Source organism: Physella acuta, unplaced genomic scaffold, assembly GCF_028476545.2.
Source record: "Physella acuta isolate Inbredline_101_S28 unplaced genomic scaffold, ASM2847654v3 ptg002339l, whole genome shotgun sequence".
Classification (NCBI taxonomy): domain Eukaryota; kingdom Metazoa; phylum Mollusca; class Gastropoda; family Physidae; genus Physella; species Physella acuta.
In genome coordinates, this window is record NW_026733833.1 from 21,367 (window position 1) to 38,260 (window position 16,894).

Here is a 16,894-nt window from a genome sequence, read left to right on the forward strand (position 1 = left end):
GTTGAAAAGTGGTCTGGGCTCCACCCTTGACTGAACAGGGACTGTGTCTTTTAATTTGGATGTACTTACTTCTCTGCCCCATCCACCACATACCAATGGCTTACGCTGGGGGGATGTTAAGGGCTGAAGGAGGGGGTTTGGGTGGGGGTGTCCCCACCCTTAAAGTGAATGTTTTATTTTTCGCTGAAGTGTCAGTTTATGTTAAGCATTTACACATTTTGAACGTCATCATAGAACATCATGACACCACGATTTTACAATGTATACGTGTGTGTGCTGTCATGTGTGTGTATGAATATCTATATTTATGTTCTCTCCCTTTCTCTCTCTCTCAGTCTTTCTCTCTACAGAGGTTGGTATGTAAGTGTAGGGTTTTGCATTGGAGAGATTGGTGTGTGATGGGGTGTTGGAAAGGTTGGTAAGTGGGCATAGGATGGGTTGTTGCAGAGGTTGGTGTGTGCAGGTGTGATGGGGTTTCGGGGAGGTTGGTGTGTTGGTGATATCATTTTGTAGGGGTGTTCTGAGTGTTAAGCTAGGTGTGTGTTAATGGGGTTGTTTGGTGTGTGTAGAGTTGTGCTGTGGTGAGAATGGTGATACCGCAGTGCAGGAAGGGTCGTTGCAGATGTTGTTGTGCTGGGGTGTTAGAGAGGTTGGTGTGGGAGGGTGTGATGGGGTATTCAAGAGGTTGGTGTGTTAGGGGGGTGATGGGGTGTTAGATAGGTTGGTGTGTGGGGTGTGATGGGGTGTTGGAGAGGCTAGTGTGTTGGTGATATTATATTGTAGGGGTGTTCTGAGTGTTAAGTTTGTGGTAATGGGATTGTATGGTGTGTGAAGAGTTGTGCTGTGAGAAGGGTGATACTGCAGTGTAGGGAATGAGGTCTTTCAATAGGCATAGAAAGCTGAATGCCAATGGTTCCAAATGGTTGTTGCCTAAGCATATTTTTCAGCCAAAATCGAATATTTTATAATATTTATACAATCAGTACACAATGACTTCTTGTTTTATCAAGGCTTGAAATATTTTTAAAAAAAAATTGCCAGTAATAAAACAGTATTTTGGCTGACACTAATTTGGATTAGTAGAATCAGAGTGTTGTGAAGATATGGGATGTTATATTATTTAATATAAATAAATAATCTACTAGGCTATACCCCATTGACAGCTATTTTATCATGGAAAACAATTGTAGTGACTTTCATTGTTACTTACATAGACTTTTCAAGCCTATTGGGGTGGCAAGGGCGTTAATTGTTTACACAGTTTTAGTATATCACTGTTTGTTCACATGGTCTATTTACGTGACGCAGTGTAGCTCTTCTCTAAAAAAATGTGTTCACTCCCTTCTCTAGTGACTGATATTGAAGTCAGATTTTATTTGTCTGTAGTATGTTATTAAAACAGAGCATTTACAACTGTGATACTGGACTATAGGATTTTGTAAATGTTTTGTGGTAAATTGAGTGCTTTGCCTCTAGACTATGTTGTCTTTTATTCTGTGTCAAGTTAAAGTTCTGACCATCTGTAAAGCTTTGGTCTGTATCAAGTTCTGTCCAGTGTTCTGCTTTGTCAATTTCATTTGGTCAGTGTCATGCTTTGCCAGTTTCATTAGGTCAGTGTCATGCTTTGCCAGTTTCATTAGGTCAGTGTCATGCTATGCCAGTGTCATGGTTTGGTCTGTGTCATGCTTTGCCCAGTGTCATACTTTTGCCACTTTCATTCATTTGGTCAGTGTCATGCTTTGCCAGTGTCATTACTTTGGCCAGTGTCATACATTGGTCAGTGTTTTGCTTGAATAATGCTTTGGCCAGTGTTATGCTTGGTCAGTATCATTTGACCAATGTCATGCTTTAGCCAGTATCATGTTTTGCCAGTTTCAGTTGACCAGTGTCATGCTTTGGCCAGTGTCAGTTTCTTACCCGTTTTATGAATGACTAGTGTCAAGTTCTGACCTGTGTCAACTTCTGACCAATTTTATCCATTGCCCAGTGTCAAGTTCTGACCTGTGTCAAGTCCCAGCATGTGTCAAGCTCTGGATTGCATCATGCTCCAGCCCCTGTCAAGCCGTGACCTGCGTCACACCATGACCTACCTCTTGTGGCCATGCCTAATCATGATTCCTCTGATTGTTAAACTTGGGCAGATAACAACTTTGAGATGGTACTTTTAACACAGCATCACATGACCACAGATAGCACACATCAGCCCGGGCGTGTTGCAGTAGTAGTTGTTTTGGTTTGGTCTTTGTACTGACAGTGATAGTATGTATTGTTTTGTTTATGCTCTCTAGAAGGATGGATTGTTATTGTTTGTTTTATTGTTGTATCAGGGATTTGATTATCAGTTGTTTAGACAGTTTTACTAGGTTAATCTATTTTATTTTTATAAATAGTTAAATGTTATGCATTTGCATAAATATGTCTCTATGTAATTATGATGCCCATTTTGATAAACCGCTAGTTATAAATAAATCATACCACATTATCTAGTAAGTCCCTCATCCCTACCTTATTGGTTAATGGGAGCCCATATTTATCAATGAATACCTCAAAGTAAAGTATACAGTCCATTATAATGTAGTACAAAATATTTAGCAATGATTTCTGTATTAAAAAGTATGTAAAATGTAGATTTACTTGTGTATGTATTAATGCATGTGTATATATCTACATCTCTCTCTCTACATCTCTCTCTCTCTCTCTCTCTCTATATATATATATATATATATACATATGTATATATATTTATATGTATATATATTTATATGTATATATATTTATATGTATATATATTTATATGTATATATATATATATATATATATATATATATATATATAATAGATGTTACAAAGACTTGGGTGCATGTACTTCCCTATTATATACACACACCTACATATGCATATACTTAAAATTGTGTGTGTGCACTTTCCCTCCATGAGTCTCTACAGATATGACCTGTACTTTAATGCTATTTACACTTTTGATCCCACTTTGTAAACAACATCAGCCAATCAAAATTTTACCCTCTGGTAGTTTAAAAACTAAAACTGTTGAGTCAGCATAACTGTGTAGTGTACTGTTTGATCAGCAGCTTGCTATGACTAACTAGTTAGGCAGGCTAACATGTCAGATGAGGCCAGTGGCTTCTTGTTCATTTTTGTTTTACTCTCCACCATACCTTTAGTGCTCCACCATCCCTTTTGTTTGTATGATCCACCATTCTGTGAATGCTCCACCATCCCTTGTGTTTGTATGATCCACCATTCTGTGAATGCTCCACCATCCCTTGTGTTTGTATGATCCACCATTCTGTGAATGCTCCACCATCCCTTGTGTTTGTATGATCCACCATTCTGTGAATGCTCCACCATCCCTTTTGTTTGTATGATCCACCATTCTGTGAATGCTCCACCATCCCTTGTGTTTGTATGATCCACCATTCTGTGAATGCTCCACCATCCCTTGTGTTTGTATGATCCACCATTCCGTGAATGCTCCATCATCCCTTGTGTTTGCTTTATCATCCCCTATATGCTCCACCATCCCATCTATGCCCCACCATCCCTTGCATATTCCATCATACTTTATATGCTCCACCATACATATGTATGCCACATCATATCCCTGTGTGCTCCACAATCCACTGTAAACTCCACCACCCTTTATACTCAATCAAACTCATATACTCTTCCATGCTTTGTATGCTCCACCATCCCCTGCATACTCCACCATCCCACCCCATATATAACACCATCCCACCCCTTATATTACACCATCCTTTGTGTAGTATACCATCCCCTATATACTCCACCATCCTATAAAATACTCCACCATCCCCCATATACTCCACCATCCCCATATACTCCACCGTCCCCTGTATGTATGTATGAATATGTGTGATCCAGCATTAGCTAGATGTACGCTTGACTTATCCTGCAGGCCCAACTCCACCAGAGCATGGTAAAACTTATTTGCATAGAGAAGGGTGGAGCCCTGGTATACTGTAAACCTTCTATAACACAGTAACATTCTTCTAGGTTTACTTATCTGACATAATTGAGAGATACATGTTTTTAAATTCTCTCTCGCTACATATATACCTATATATATATATATATATATATATATATATATATATATATATATAGTGTATGTATTTATGCACATATACAATAAATATTTATGTTTAGAAATATATGTAGTATAACTACTGAAGTCTGCTACCATATATTATACTGCACACTATGTAACATGTTTTAAATGTATGCAGTGTTTCAAAAGACTATGTAGTTTTTAGCCTCCATTAAAGTTTACGATTACAGCAATTTGAACTAGGTGTGCATATTGAGTTACCTGTGATGTGGGGGTGATACCCCATTAGATGTTAACACATTAGGGAGGGTTGGGTAATGGTTAGAGGTAACTTGTTACATTATGTGATACCCTTGAAAAAAAAAAACTAATTAGATTATTGATACCCTTGCTAATTAGTTAAATTTTTTTTTCTTCATGGATGTTCTAGTTTGACCTTATTTGGTTTGGAAATATATTTTTAGCTCTCTCCTGTGGGTTCTGTTTAAAGTCCATTGAATTTTTTATAATGGGTACTGGTTAGCAGCATTCCCCCTAATCTGTGCCATTGTATGGCAGTGCATTAGTTATCAACGTGCTGCACAGTCATTTTGCAAAATACGAATATCCTTGTATAAGACTTTACCAACACTATGCACACAAAACAAATATTGCACTCAAAGCATTTTTCTTCTTAGAGGAAATGTTGGTCAGGAGGGTGAAACTTTGTTCTTGATAACTATATAACCTTAGGCCTAGAAACTTTCAGCTTTGTTAAGGTTGCCTCAATAAAGTAAGGTTTGAATACTATTGCTTTGTTTGTTCATAGTCCAGACTAACAAGTAGTAAAATAACAATTAGGCCTATTGAACGTATTTCCTCATCGTTTACACAAACAATTAGTGTGCCTGTTATAACACACTTGTAACAATAGAGGTTGTGGATGTAATGGTCTAGTTAATTACACTGCCATTCAAGGGTTGAAATTTTTTCATTTGAGTTTTAATTATAGGATAGGCTTGTAATTGTAAATTAGCTTAATGACTAGGATTAGTCTTAAAACCATGATAACAGTGAAATAACATGATGGGGAGTTGGTTAAAGTCATGTCTTCAGGGCTATCTTGGTCAGATTCTTTTCCTTTCGCCATGTGAGGGTCTATCTTGTTATTTAGGATACAGGCTTCCTGAGTGTATGGCCAATCCATTTCCATTTTCTCTGGAGGATCTCTCCTTCAGTTGGTAATGTTGCACTAGTACCCCATTTATGATGATGTTCAGCCAGCGTATTCGAATGATCTTTCTGATGCATGAGTTTATAAATTGTATTTTCTTCTTAGTTGTGTGTAGTTTTTCTCCATGTCTCAGCTCCATAGAGTAAAACAGGTTTTACTAGTATGTGTTAAACTATTTTGTTTAATTTTTTTGTTTTATTATTCTCAGGTAACAGATGTGAACCAACTGTGGTTACATTTCAAGCAGCCTTCACATCAGGCACATTATTGATTCTCTGTACCTGTACTGTAACACCTATAAAAAAAACACCTGAAAAATAAAAAATAAAATTACTTCAAATGGTTTGGAGTGACAAGTAAGGAGCCAGTCTATTGGAGCATCTTCAGCTGAGCCAACCAATCCTAGGTGTTGTACCATGTGATGGAAGGACCACTCACTGATCCACTGTCAGCAATGTGAATGTCGAGTGAAATTGAGGTGAGTAACTTCTGATCGTTCATTGTAGGCGTGAGTCACCGTCATGACTCATGTTATTTTAATTCGTCTGATTAAAAAGGGACAGGTGCTTATATTTTTTTTTTATCTTTTCTGATAAAGTAGGTTATTTGTTAGTTATCTTGACTGTTTTTCCCCTACATCATTTGGTCAATACCACACCACCTTGGTTACTGCCCAAACAGTTTCCCTAACTCAGCTATTATGGGTAACTGACTCAAACTAAGATTGTTCTAGGCCAGTGGTTCTTAACCTTTTTTGAGGTACCGAACCCCCACCCGTTTCATTTGCAGATTCATCAAACTTTTCTTAATAGTTCCATCGTCCACACTGACAAAATCCGATTGTGAAACATGTGTCTGTTGTGTGTCTTGAGCTCTGCCGAACCCCTGAGACTGATTCACCAAACCCCTGAGGCTCTATCGAACCCAGGTTAAGAACCACTGTTCTCTGCAAAATGCTGAAAGTGCAATAATTTTGTTTTTAGGTGTAGTTGTAAGGGAGGGACGATTTTATAAATATCTCTACTGTGTAATGTGTATATGGGGGAACAAAGCATCTATTATGTGAATTCTGTACAGAATTCTTCAGAGGGAAAAGTGTATATTAATGACAAAACTGACGCAGTTCAAATTTCTATGTTTTTAAACATGTATACAATCAATTTATTCCCACTCCTAACTGTCTACATTTTACTCCTACTCTCTAAACTATCTCCTGGTCCTAACAATATCTGTATTCAACTGCTTTCTAACACTCAATTAACCTATTCCCCTATGACCCACAGTCTAACTCTTACCAAATCCTAACGCTTGGTCAGCTGACCATCACACATGACCGGTCAGTTGGTTCAACTGCTTTTCATTTGGTTCTAGCTGACCTAAGCTAATTCATAGTTTCTATGTTTTCTCCTTTCTGCTTGACCTATTTCTAATCTTGCCTAACTTTGCATCATCACGACTACTAACCAGAAAGTCTCGAGTTCAAATCTCATGCTTGAGCCAGTTGTATGTCCCTGATTACACTCAGCACTGCAGGGTACCATACTGGATAATTGATGAGAAATTTAAAAAAAAAAAATGGAAGTTTGGGTATACGGGGGGTCGGCGTAGTCGAGTCGGTAAAGCTCATGGTTGCTAAACCGAAAAGACTCGAGTTTGAACCCTCGGGCAGATGAGGCTCGTAAGTTGGGGACAGCTACTCTTCTAGAAGAGACAACTCCAAAATCAAACGACTGCTGCCTTGCAGTTTGTTCTTGGTTGGACAAAGGCTATGGAAGCAAATCCAAAAAGAAAAGCAGGCTGAAATCGGAGTCAATGGTCTCATAATGGCATAACCAGTTGACACATAACGCTTAATTGTGTTGGAGGCGTGGTCGAGTCGGCAAAAGCTCATGGTTGATACATTCGAAAAAGTCTCGAGTTCAAACCCTCTGGCAGATAAGGCTCGATCCCTTCCAACACTAAAAATTAAAAAAGAAGAAGAAGAAGGGTATACAGGGATAGATTGACTTGTAGCAATATTTACTATTCCACTTATATTTTGGTTATGATCAAATGTACTAACACAATGTGATTCTCAAGCTTGCTGGTATAAATCTATCCTAAAGTTAAATGTGCAGTAATCAGGCCTGTTTTCTTTCCTTCAGTTTTTGTATTCAATCTTTACATGTGACAAAGCTATTTCCAATTTTAGCGGTGGGATTTAATCAGCCGAACTTTGATTTCAATTAGAGATTAATTAGGCCCTGGTAATTTCAATTTAAGGCACATAAAAATTAGCTCTTACTCTAATTAACAATCACAAGAATAAAAAAAACCAACAGGAAACATAATCAGCTAGTTTTAAATCATTCTTTTAAACAGGTAATAAAGGTCTTCCTTATAGTTTTCAGTGACATTAGAATGTGTTAAGTGGATATTTGTGTAGTTTTGGGCAAGGTTTTGATTAGTGTTAATAAGGATAGTTTTTTGTTGACACCTTTTCACACACAAATTTAGTTTTATGTTGACTTTTGTGTGTTTGAAAATGTGTAAATAAAGCACATTTTCGACACTTATGGCTGGTGAAGTAGAGTTCACCTGTATCAGTGACCTCGGCATATGAAAGGATAGTGTTGTCGGCACTACGTCCAGCCGCTTTTACTTTTCCCAACGTCAGTCAGGTACCCATCAGAGCTGGGTGGACTCATGGACATGCTACAGACTCGAACTCCTTACTTTCGGATTAACAGTCGAACATTGTGTGTGTAAATGACGCGATATTTTGAATAATCAGCAATTCAGTATATGAATCGATATCTATTTTGAAGTGGTGACTCATCTAGGTCATTAACCTGTTAACACATTCCCTGTAAACCTGTTTTGTTTTTAAATGTATCTGTTTCTTCTAATTATGCCCTTCCTGTGGAGTGTGTTATAGTATTAATGGAAACAGGATTTGAATTCGAGAGGTAAAAATAGAACGGGCTTGACAAATCTTCACGGGTTTCCTGCTAGTAATGGAGGGGATTTGGCTTGTGTTGACATTTTTGTTTTTAATTTGAAATCTACGTGAGGTGGGGGAGGGGGGGGGGGGGGGGGGTATCGTAAGGGTTGGGTTGTATAAAACAAGTAGACACGGTAGAATTTAGTGTTGTAGTAAATCGTGCCAAAACGGCCCCGACAAAATAACTCCGTCAAAAGGGTCAGCTAAATTTAAAGGTACCGAGTTCGAACCCCCGGAGAAATGAGGCTCGATTTGCTGGGGGACAGCAACCCGTCTAGGAGAGATAACTCCAGAATCAAACAACTGCTGCCTAGTATCTTTTTCTTGTATGGACAAAGGCTGTGGAAGCAAATCCAAAATCCGTAGCCTGCATCAGATATTGACCTGAGAGCAGCAGCCAGTTCCCGCATTGGCCGGCCAACGTACGAAATACGATGTCAATTTTAAAGATCTTCTGATATTAGTCAGCACTCAAGATCATTTTAAACTCTTCGGATTGTAGCGCTCCCCTTAGAATCCCGAGGCAGCCGCCCAACCCGTCCCACCCTGGTTACGCCATGCAAGGGTGTGTTTTATTTTTAGTGTTGTGAAGCTAAGGAGGGAGTTGTCTCACATATAAGGGTCTTACACACAACCTACTATATTTTTCTTCATCCAAGATAAGAGCTCTTCCCATTTACGACCGTCATTACCGACAGCAATAAATTCGTGACCTTTGTTACATTTCGTTGTAAATTTGTAACATTTTTCTCTCACGTCTTAACTTTGTGACGGTGTGATGTCGAGAGTGGTTTATGTCATATTTTTTTGTGGCTGGTTTGTCTTTATCTGTTGTGGTTTCTTTTTTATGGTGGACACTTAGGACTTGTGGGCTCCTAGCTTTAGGGCTTGCTATGTGCATGTATGAACATGTGGAGATGATTAAAGTGTCTATATGCGCAGACTTTTTTCTCCGGGGTGTGGAGGGGGGGGGGGCACTTGAGGGGGGCCGGACTACATATTCGGGGGGGGGGGGGGGGCTGGACACTGGTAAAAGTATGTTTTCTATATAAATTTCATTTCGATCGGGGGGGGGGGGGCGGTAGACTTTCTTCGGGGGAGAGGGACCCCGAAGAGATGCCTGGAAAAAATTCTGTACATGTGTAGAAGAATTGTTGTTTTTTTTTATCTCAGTATGTCTCGCGTCATAGTGGGAATGTCCTAATATATCTTATTTATTAAAAAAAAAGTGAAGTTCCCTTTTCGAATCTGGCGCTACAAGGGGCAAGTGAAGCAGAGTTTACCTGTTTTTATTACCTCGGCATATGAAGGGATAATGTTGACAGCACTATGCCCAGCCGCCTTTACTTTCCATAACGTGAGTTAGGTACCTAGCACAGCTGGGTGGACTTAGGGGCGTCAGACTGACCTGAACCCGGACTCGACCTCGAGAATATCGGATGAGCAGTTTAGCGCTCTACTGCTCGGTCCTATTTTAGTTTGTCGGAATTTCTTAAATTGTGTTAGGTTTAAGAATGGCTTAGTTTGCATGGGTGTCATACTGGGAATCTCTTAGTTTAGGGGGAGTGGCTCAGTAGGATTTCATAATGTCCTAACAAGAACCTTGTTTTTTTTTTTACTTAGGATATGTCTTGGAAAGTAAAATGCATTTCTGTAGGGTTTATAGCGTTTATTTTCAGCGTACCCATGCCACATATCCATAAACCAGTCTACTCTTGGATAATGCTTATGAATCAACTACAAATATCCCTACTTGTGTTGACATATGTGTAATGTAATGCATTTCATTTATAATTTTCATTTTAATAAGTAATTAGCCATTGTCAATTAAAGTGATGAGTCATCCTAATATATAAATCCCCACGTTCGCACATCTCTCTCTCTCTCTCTCTCTCTGTCTGTCCGCAAAATATTTTCGCCGGACATCACGTCAGAATCGGCAGCGATATATGAAGAACTTTTTACGGACTTTTGTTGAAAATAATATGTGAGATGTTTTAAATGTATAACCACAATTTTAGTTAAAGAAGAAAAATAAAAATTAAAGGCGTATTCGAATGTAGAGAAACAGTATTATTTATGCAACCGGAAAAGCATTAATATATGTGAAAAAGAACGCATAAATATGTGACGTCACTATTGCTTATACATTAACTAATGACGTCATCTGCCGTGTTTAGAATGAAAAGAAATGAACTATTTCATTCAAATTTGATTTAGATCTACGTACACTATGAAATGTATACAATACAATTTTTCCGGCCTAAACTCATAAAATTTATTTGGATTCTAGATCTAGAGATTCTAGATCTAGACTAAATCTAAATCTAAATCTACGCAATAACTAGATCTAGACGTAGACGCTAAGATCTAGATTTAGTTAGACTCTAACTTCTCTAAAATCAATTCCAAAAATAAATTTCTATATTAGGACTAATCTATTTCAAGACTTATTTATTTTATACAAAATCTTTGTTTGGAACTGGCTAATTTGGGATAAAAAATTAATTTGAAAGAATAGGCATATTCGCGTAAGTTAAGATTTTAAAATACGTGTTTCATTCTCCGTATTTTATAAGGTGCCTAAATAGCGGAGATGTTAGTGTACATTAAACCACGCAGGTGGTGCGGGTTCGAGACACAGCAAGTCAACTTGGTTAATGTATTCTTTTTTATTATGCTCGGGCTAAACTTAGAAAAAAAATTCTTTTAGGAATCTAGATCTAGATTGTCGGGTGTCCGATAGGCGCTTCAAATTTGGCATGATCTTGCCTTGGTGCGACAGAACACGGGGGCCGGTTGGCCGAAAAGTCTACGATGTGGGGGTCAAAACTGACCTCGACTGACCGGTACCTTATATGAGCTATAAATCGAAAAAAAATGTCCACGGAGGAACCTCTTCATAACTCTTGAGGTCGTAGACCGACCTTCGGGCGAATTAATTAAGCATTCAAATTCTCAATGTTTTCGAAAGCCTAAGCGAAGCTGGGCAGCATGCCTAGTGTGGTATAAGTGTCGTCACGTGGTTTGACCGGTTTCACGTGACATTGGATTACTCGCCGTTGCCAAGAGACCATTTGTTGTTTAAACATGGGTTTACTCGGCGCTTTATGTGGGTCATGGTCAAGGACAGTTGATGTCATAATTTCGCAGTCACTTTAGCTGTGACATTGGTTTTGATGACGTTTTATATCAGAGAACCTGTCTGGTACGTACCGAAATATCGTAGAATATAGTTTTAGTCCACGTCAAATGCAGCGATTTCAATCGTCTTTGATGACAATGCAGGAGTATATAATTTTAATTTTTTTTTAAATCGATCAAAATATTCCTCACAACTTAACGCCGCTGAGTACAGTTCGTATCTCTCCGGGTACAATAGACGTAAACACGCGTAATAAAGATGGACCAACATAGATGAAAGGCTGGTGGATTTTAACTACCCTCACATTGAAGTCACCTTTTATTACTGTTATTATTATTACTACTATTATTATCATCATTATTATTATTTTTATTATTAGGGGTCATGCCCCCCCCCCCACACACACACAAATCCACTTAATTCCCTTTTAAAAGTCCATACGCGTCCAGTCAAATTTTTATCGGCCCCCTCCCCACCCCCCCACCCCCCACACCCGCCCCGTTGTGGACGTAATAAATGTATGACCCCTTAGCTTATTCAGTTTTGAAAAGGTTTTTTTTTCATACCACGTTTTAAAATAATGTGAATTAATATTTTAAATAAATAATTTCCTGATTGTGTTTGCATGTTATGTAACAACACTCCCCCCCCCCCCCTTCCCCCTCCCCCATCCTACGCTAAGCCGTCGGCCTCCCATTGACAAAGAGAAGAGCACTGCGGTTATTCTGGTGGAGGCGAGTTGTCGTTTAGTAGTACACACCGGCCTGTCTCGAGTTGTTTGAAAGCGTAAAGAGTAAAGAGGGATAACTCCGAGCGTTTAAATGTGGCATTTCCGTTTCTTAAAATAGACCACTGGCGTGCTGGGGAGCCATTGAAATTGTGGGGAGTACGTGTTGATAAAGTCATAAAAAAAACATTTTTATTCTGGGTCATGGAGAGCAATAACTCTTGAAAATTGGGACCGTTTTGAGTTCAAGTTGTATTATTCTGAATGGGATAGTTTGAGCAGAAGTTGTGGGGTTAAATTTGCAAGTTGGATACATTTTGACAGGGATTCTTGATGTAGAAAGATAAATTTTATTTTATACGCAATTTATTTCTGGCATCTTTGGGGGTGGTGGTTGTTTTATACGTTATGTGTCATCCAAATTAAATGCGTACTGTCCGCATACATGCTTTGTATATATAGCAAGCTATTATAATTTTTGTCACATAGGGTGATTTCTATCTGAGAGGTCACAGCGCACAGGTTAAATGTCAGAGGTCAAATCAGTCTAGTTATATTTTAGAGGTAATAACAAGTCATATATCTGGGATAAAACGCGTTATATATCGGGAGTCACATCAAAGGAGTTGTATATACGGAGTCACAGCAAACAAGTTATATATATATATGGGGTCATACCAGATAAATTATACATACTATGGAGTCACATGAAACAAGTAAGGAGTCACACCAAGCTCGTCAAATACCATAAGTCACAGCATACAAGTAATATACACATCACACCAAACACCTTATATTTCCGGGTCAATTCATAAAAGTTAAAAATCAAATGTTACACCAATTATACTTCAATGATTATTGGACTACATCAAATTCCAATCAAGACTCACGTAAAAGCGTATGAAAGTGTAAAAAGTAAAGATTCCTTTTTAGACCCAACGATCCATTGGGCAGATGAAGTTGAGTTCATATGTTTCTTGACCTTAGCATATAAACGGGTAATGTGATCAGCACTATGCCCAGCCTCCTTTGCTTTTTCTAACGTGAGTTGGGTACACATCAGAGTATGACAGTGTGGTCAGCTTATCATTGTGGTCTAAATCAGCCTCGGTGGTTCTCAAACTTGGGACGGTACCACCACAAGAGTCGCGCGTGAGTGTGTGGGACAACACAGCGCGGTGCCGTATTGCTCACCCCGTGTCACATCTGCTGCAGGCGGTTGTTGAAGCCTGTGTGTCATAGTTGCCTTATAGAGACTCATGGTTGATGGTTATTCGTAATAATCCCTCTCATTGGTGTGTGTGGGTAGCTTACTTCTGTACTCGAAGGTGCGTGTGTGTTGCTTACTTCTGTACTTGAAGTAACTAAGAGGATTGGAGGTATAAAGCTACTGTTGATAGATCACAATACGTTATAGTCGCCATAGTAGCCTACAATGGCTAAAATGTACATGGGTCCATAGTATAGTTATATGCAGTTTTGATGTATTTTTTCGCATACATGCACATTAACGTATACAGATGTATATTTGTATGAGCATATATGTGTGTATATGAATGTATGTATGTATGTATGTATGTATGTATGTATGTATGTATGTATGTATGTATGTATGTATGTATGTATGTATGTATGTATGTATGTATGTATACATGCATCCATGTATGTATGTATGTATGTATTAAAGCATTCATGTATGTATGCATGCATGCATCCATGTATGTATGTATGCATGCATGTAGACATGCATGCATTATTTAGGTTAGGATGTAATAATGTTTTGTGTACATACGCACATACCCATATACACCATACATCTAAAGTAATGTGTGTTGTTAAATAAAGGAATTGTTACCAGCGCCATAAACTTAGTTTTTAAACTAGGATCAGTGATTAGGGTTACTGCTACCGTGTCTAAACGCTTTTCATGTGGGCAAATGAACAGTGAATGTGCACGTGTTACAATAGCAACATAGCATTACGTTTTCAGGGATTCTCACAAAACGTACAGGAGGTTGCCCCTATACTCAGTGTTCGACCCCCCCCCCTACTGCCACGCATGCAGTGACCTCACCCGTGCACGTGAGTTCTAACGATCCGCTCACACTTGCATCTGTCGCGTGCGATTAATTTTTTTTTTTATGCTATGTGGTACATATTGGTCAAATACCTTGACATTTTTTTGGTATTATATTTGTTCATTTATATTTCCTTCTCTCTCTTTCTCTCTCTCTCTCTCTCTCTCTCTCTCTCTCTCTCTCTCTATCTCACGCCATGTTGCCTCCCTGCCCCCCCACCCCCCCCCCACCATACCCCCCCCCCCAGCTCTCATCTCATGCAACCGCCCATACGCACGTTTCTGTATATCCACTATACGCACGTGCAGCTGTTGGTCTTAGCGTATTGAACTGGATGATATGGATCGTGTGTGGTGTGGTAAGTGAGTGTGGTGGTGTGTGTGTGTTTTACCGTAATCTAAGCGTATCGATTTTCTCTTGCCTCCTATACTTACACCGGCTTTTATAGTCACATACATATTACTGTAAAGCTCCCTATTTTCTCCTACTTGCCTTTTACAGCCGTATATATATATATATATATATATATATATATATATATTAGATAGATAGATAGATAGATAGATAGATAGATAGATAGATAGATAGATAGATAGATAGATAGATAGATAGATAGATAGATAGATAGATAGATAGATATAAAACTATATATATATATATATATATATATATATATATATATATATATATATATATATATATATATATATATATATATATATATAATGTGTGTGTGTCTATTTAAAATATGGTACGCCATATATATATATATACATAAACATATATATATATAGTTTATATGTAAATGTGTATTACTTTAAAATTCGGGGCAGGGGGTTGTCCTCTCTTACGTCTTACCGTAAAACTACTATTTTTTCTTTGTCAAATTTCGTTTAATAAAAATGTATTGCATAACTCTAATTTCCCAGCCGCATCTTGCTAAAAGGTAAAGCGTAACACTACTTTGGTATGCTAGACACAACCCCCATCGGCGGATGAATACGTTGGAATACGTTCCAATGCGCTGTCAATAACGGGGACATCCATTCACGGTCGCACTGAGCCGGTGACCCCGTGACCTTTGCTTGACAAAGGTCAGCACTAATTGTGTGTAAAGGGGGAGGGGTCCACCGGGCGATGAGAGAGTTAGGGCGATCATATCGCGTTGCTGTCCCGCGCTTAACCTAGTTGCGGTGTGTCGGTGTGGTACAGCACGTTGGGTTGGCTATTCTGGTTACGTCATAGGTGTGCTGGCTACGTTGTAGCGTGTGTGCAACGTCACGTTGTGTTTGGTACGTCATGTATGTACTTGGTTTGGCTGCTCTTGTTACTTCATAAATCTACTTTTTATACCATGCTTTACTTGTTATATCTTGAATATTTATAGTACAGTATGGCTGTGCATAGTACAACTTGGCTGTGCGTTGTACAACATGGTTGTACATAGTACGCCATGGGTGTACTTATGGCTGTACATCTATACAACATGGCTGTACATATTACAATATGGCTGTACATAGTACAACATAGATGCACATAGTACACCATGGCTGTACATAGTACAACATAGATGTACATAGTACAACATAGATGTACATAGTACAACATAGATGTACATAGTACAACATAGATGTACATAGTGCAACATAGATGTACATAGTACAACATAGATGTACATAGTACAACATAGATGTACATATTACAATATGGCTGTACATAGTACAACATAGATGCACATAGTACACCATGGCTGTACATAGTACAACATAGATGCACATAGTACACCATGGCTGTACATAGTACAACATAGATGTACATAGTACAACATAGATGTACATAGTACAACATAGATGTACATATTACAATATGGCTGTACATAGTACAACATAGATGCACATAGTACACCATGGCTGTACATAGTACAACATAGATGCACATAGTACACCATGGCTGTGCATAGTACAACATAGATGTACATAGTACAACATAGATGTACATAGTACAACATAGATGTACATAGTGCAACATAGATGTACATAGTACAACATAGATGTACATAGTACAACATAGATGTACATAGTGCAACATGGCTGTACATAGTACAACATAGATGTACGTAGTGCAACATGGCTGTACATAGTACAACATAGATGTACACAGTACAACATGACTCTACATAGTACACCATGGCTGTACTCATGGCTGTGCATGGAACATCATGGCTGTTCTAGTTATATCTTGTATCAACTAAACCCGCCTATTACTTTTTTCTTTTATCCTTGTCAACAGATATTGGGACTGTCCGGATGAAAAAGTTGACCGAATCACGTGATCTATCCATCTGGTGAGTACTGTACTGATAGGCCTTGACATGACGAGACTAGTGCGCTCAACGATTCTAGACCCGCCATCTCTGTATCATAACGTTGTTAGCTCGATGTCCTAGTGCGCTCAACGATTCTAGACCCGCCATCTCTGTATCATAACGTTGTTAGCTCGATGTCCTAGTGAGCTCAACGATTCTAGACCCGCCATCTCTGTATCATAACGTTGTTAGCTCGATGTCCTAGTGCGCTCAACGATTCTAGACCCGCCATCTCTGTATCATAACGTTGTTAGCTCGATGTCCTAGTGCGCTCAACGATTCTAGACCCGCCA

General features: G+C 38.7%; 1 long non-coding RNA gene across 1 annotated transcript in view; it reads left to right on the top strand.

The window, feature by feature from the left end:
* Window positions 1–16,894, top strand: part of LOC131932990 (uncharacterized) — a 53,646-nt gene that overhangs the window by 13,506 nt on the left and 23,246 nt on the right. Inside the window, exons 2-3 of the long non-coding RNA XR_009384786.1 lie at window positions 5,512–5,781; window positions 16,526–16,580. This is a non-coding gene — a long non-coding RNA (uncharacterized LOC131932990). The remainder of the gene's footprint in view (window positions 1–5,511; window positions 5,782–16,525; window positions 16,581–16,894) is intronic.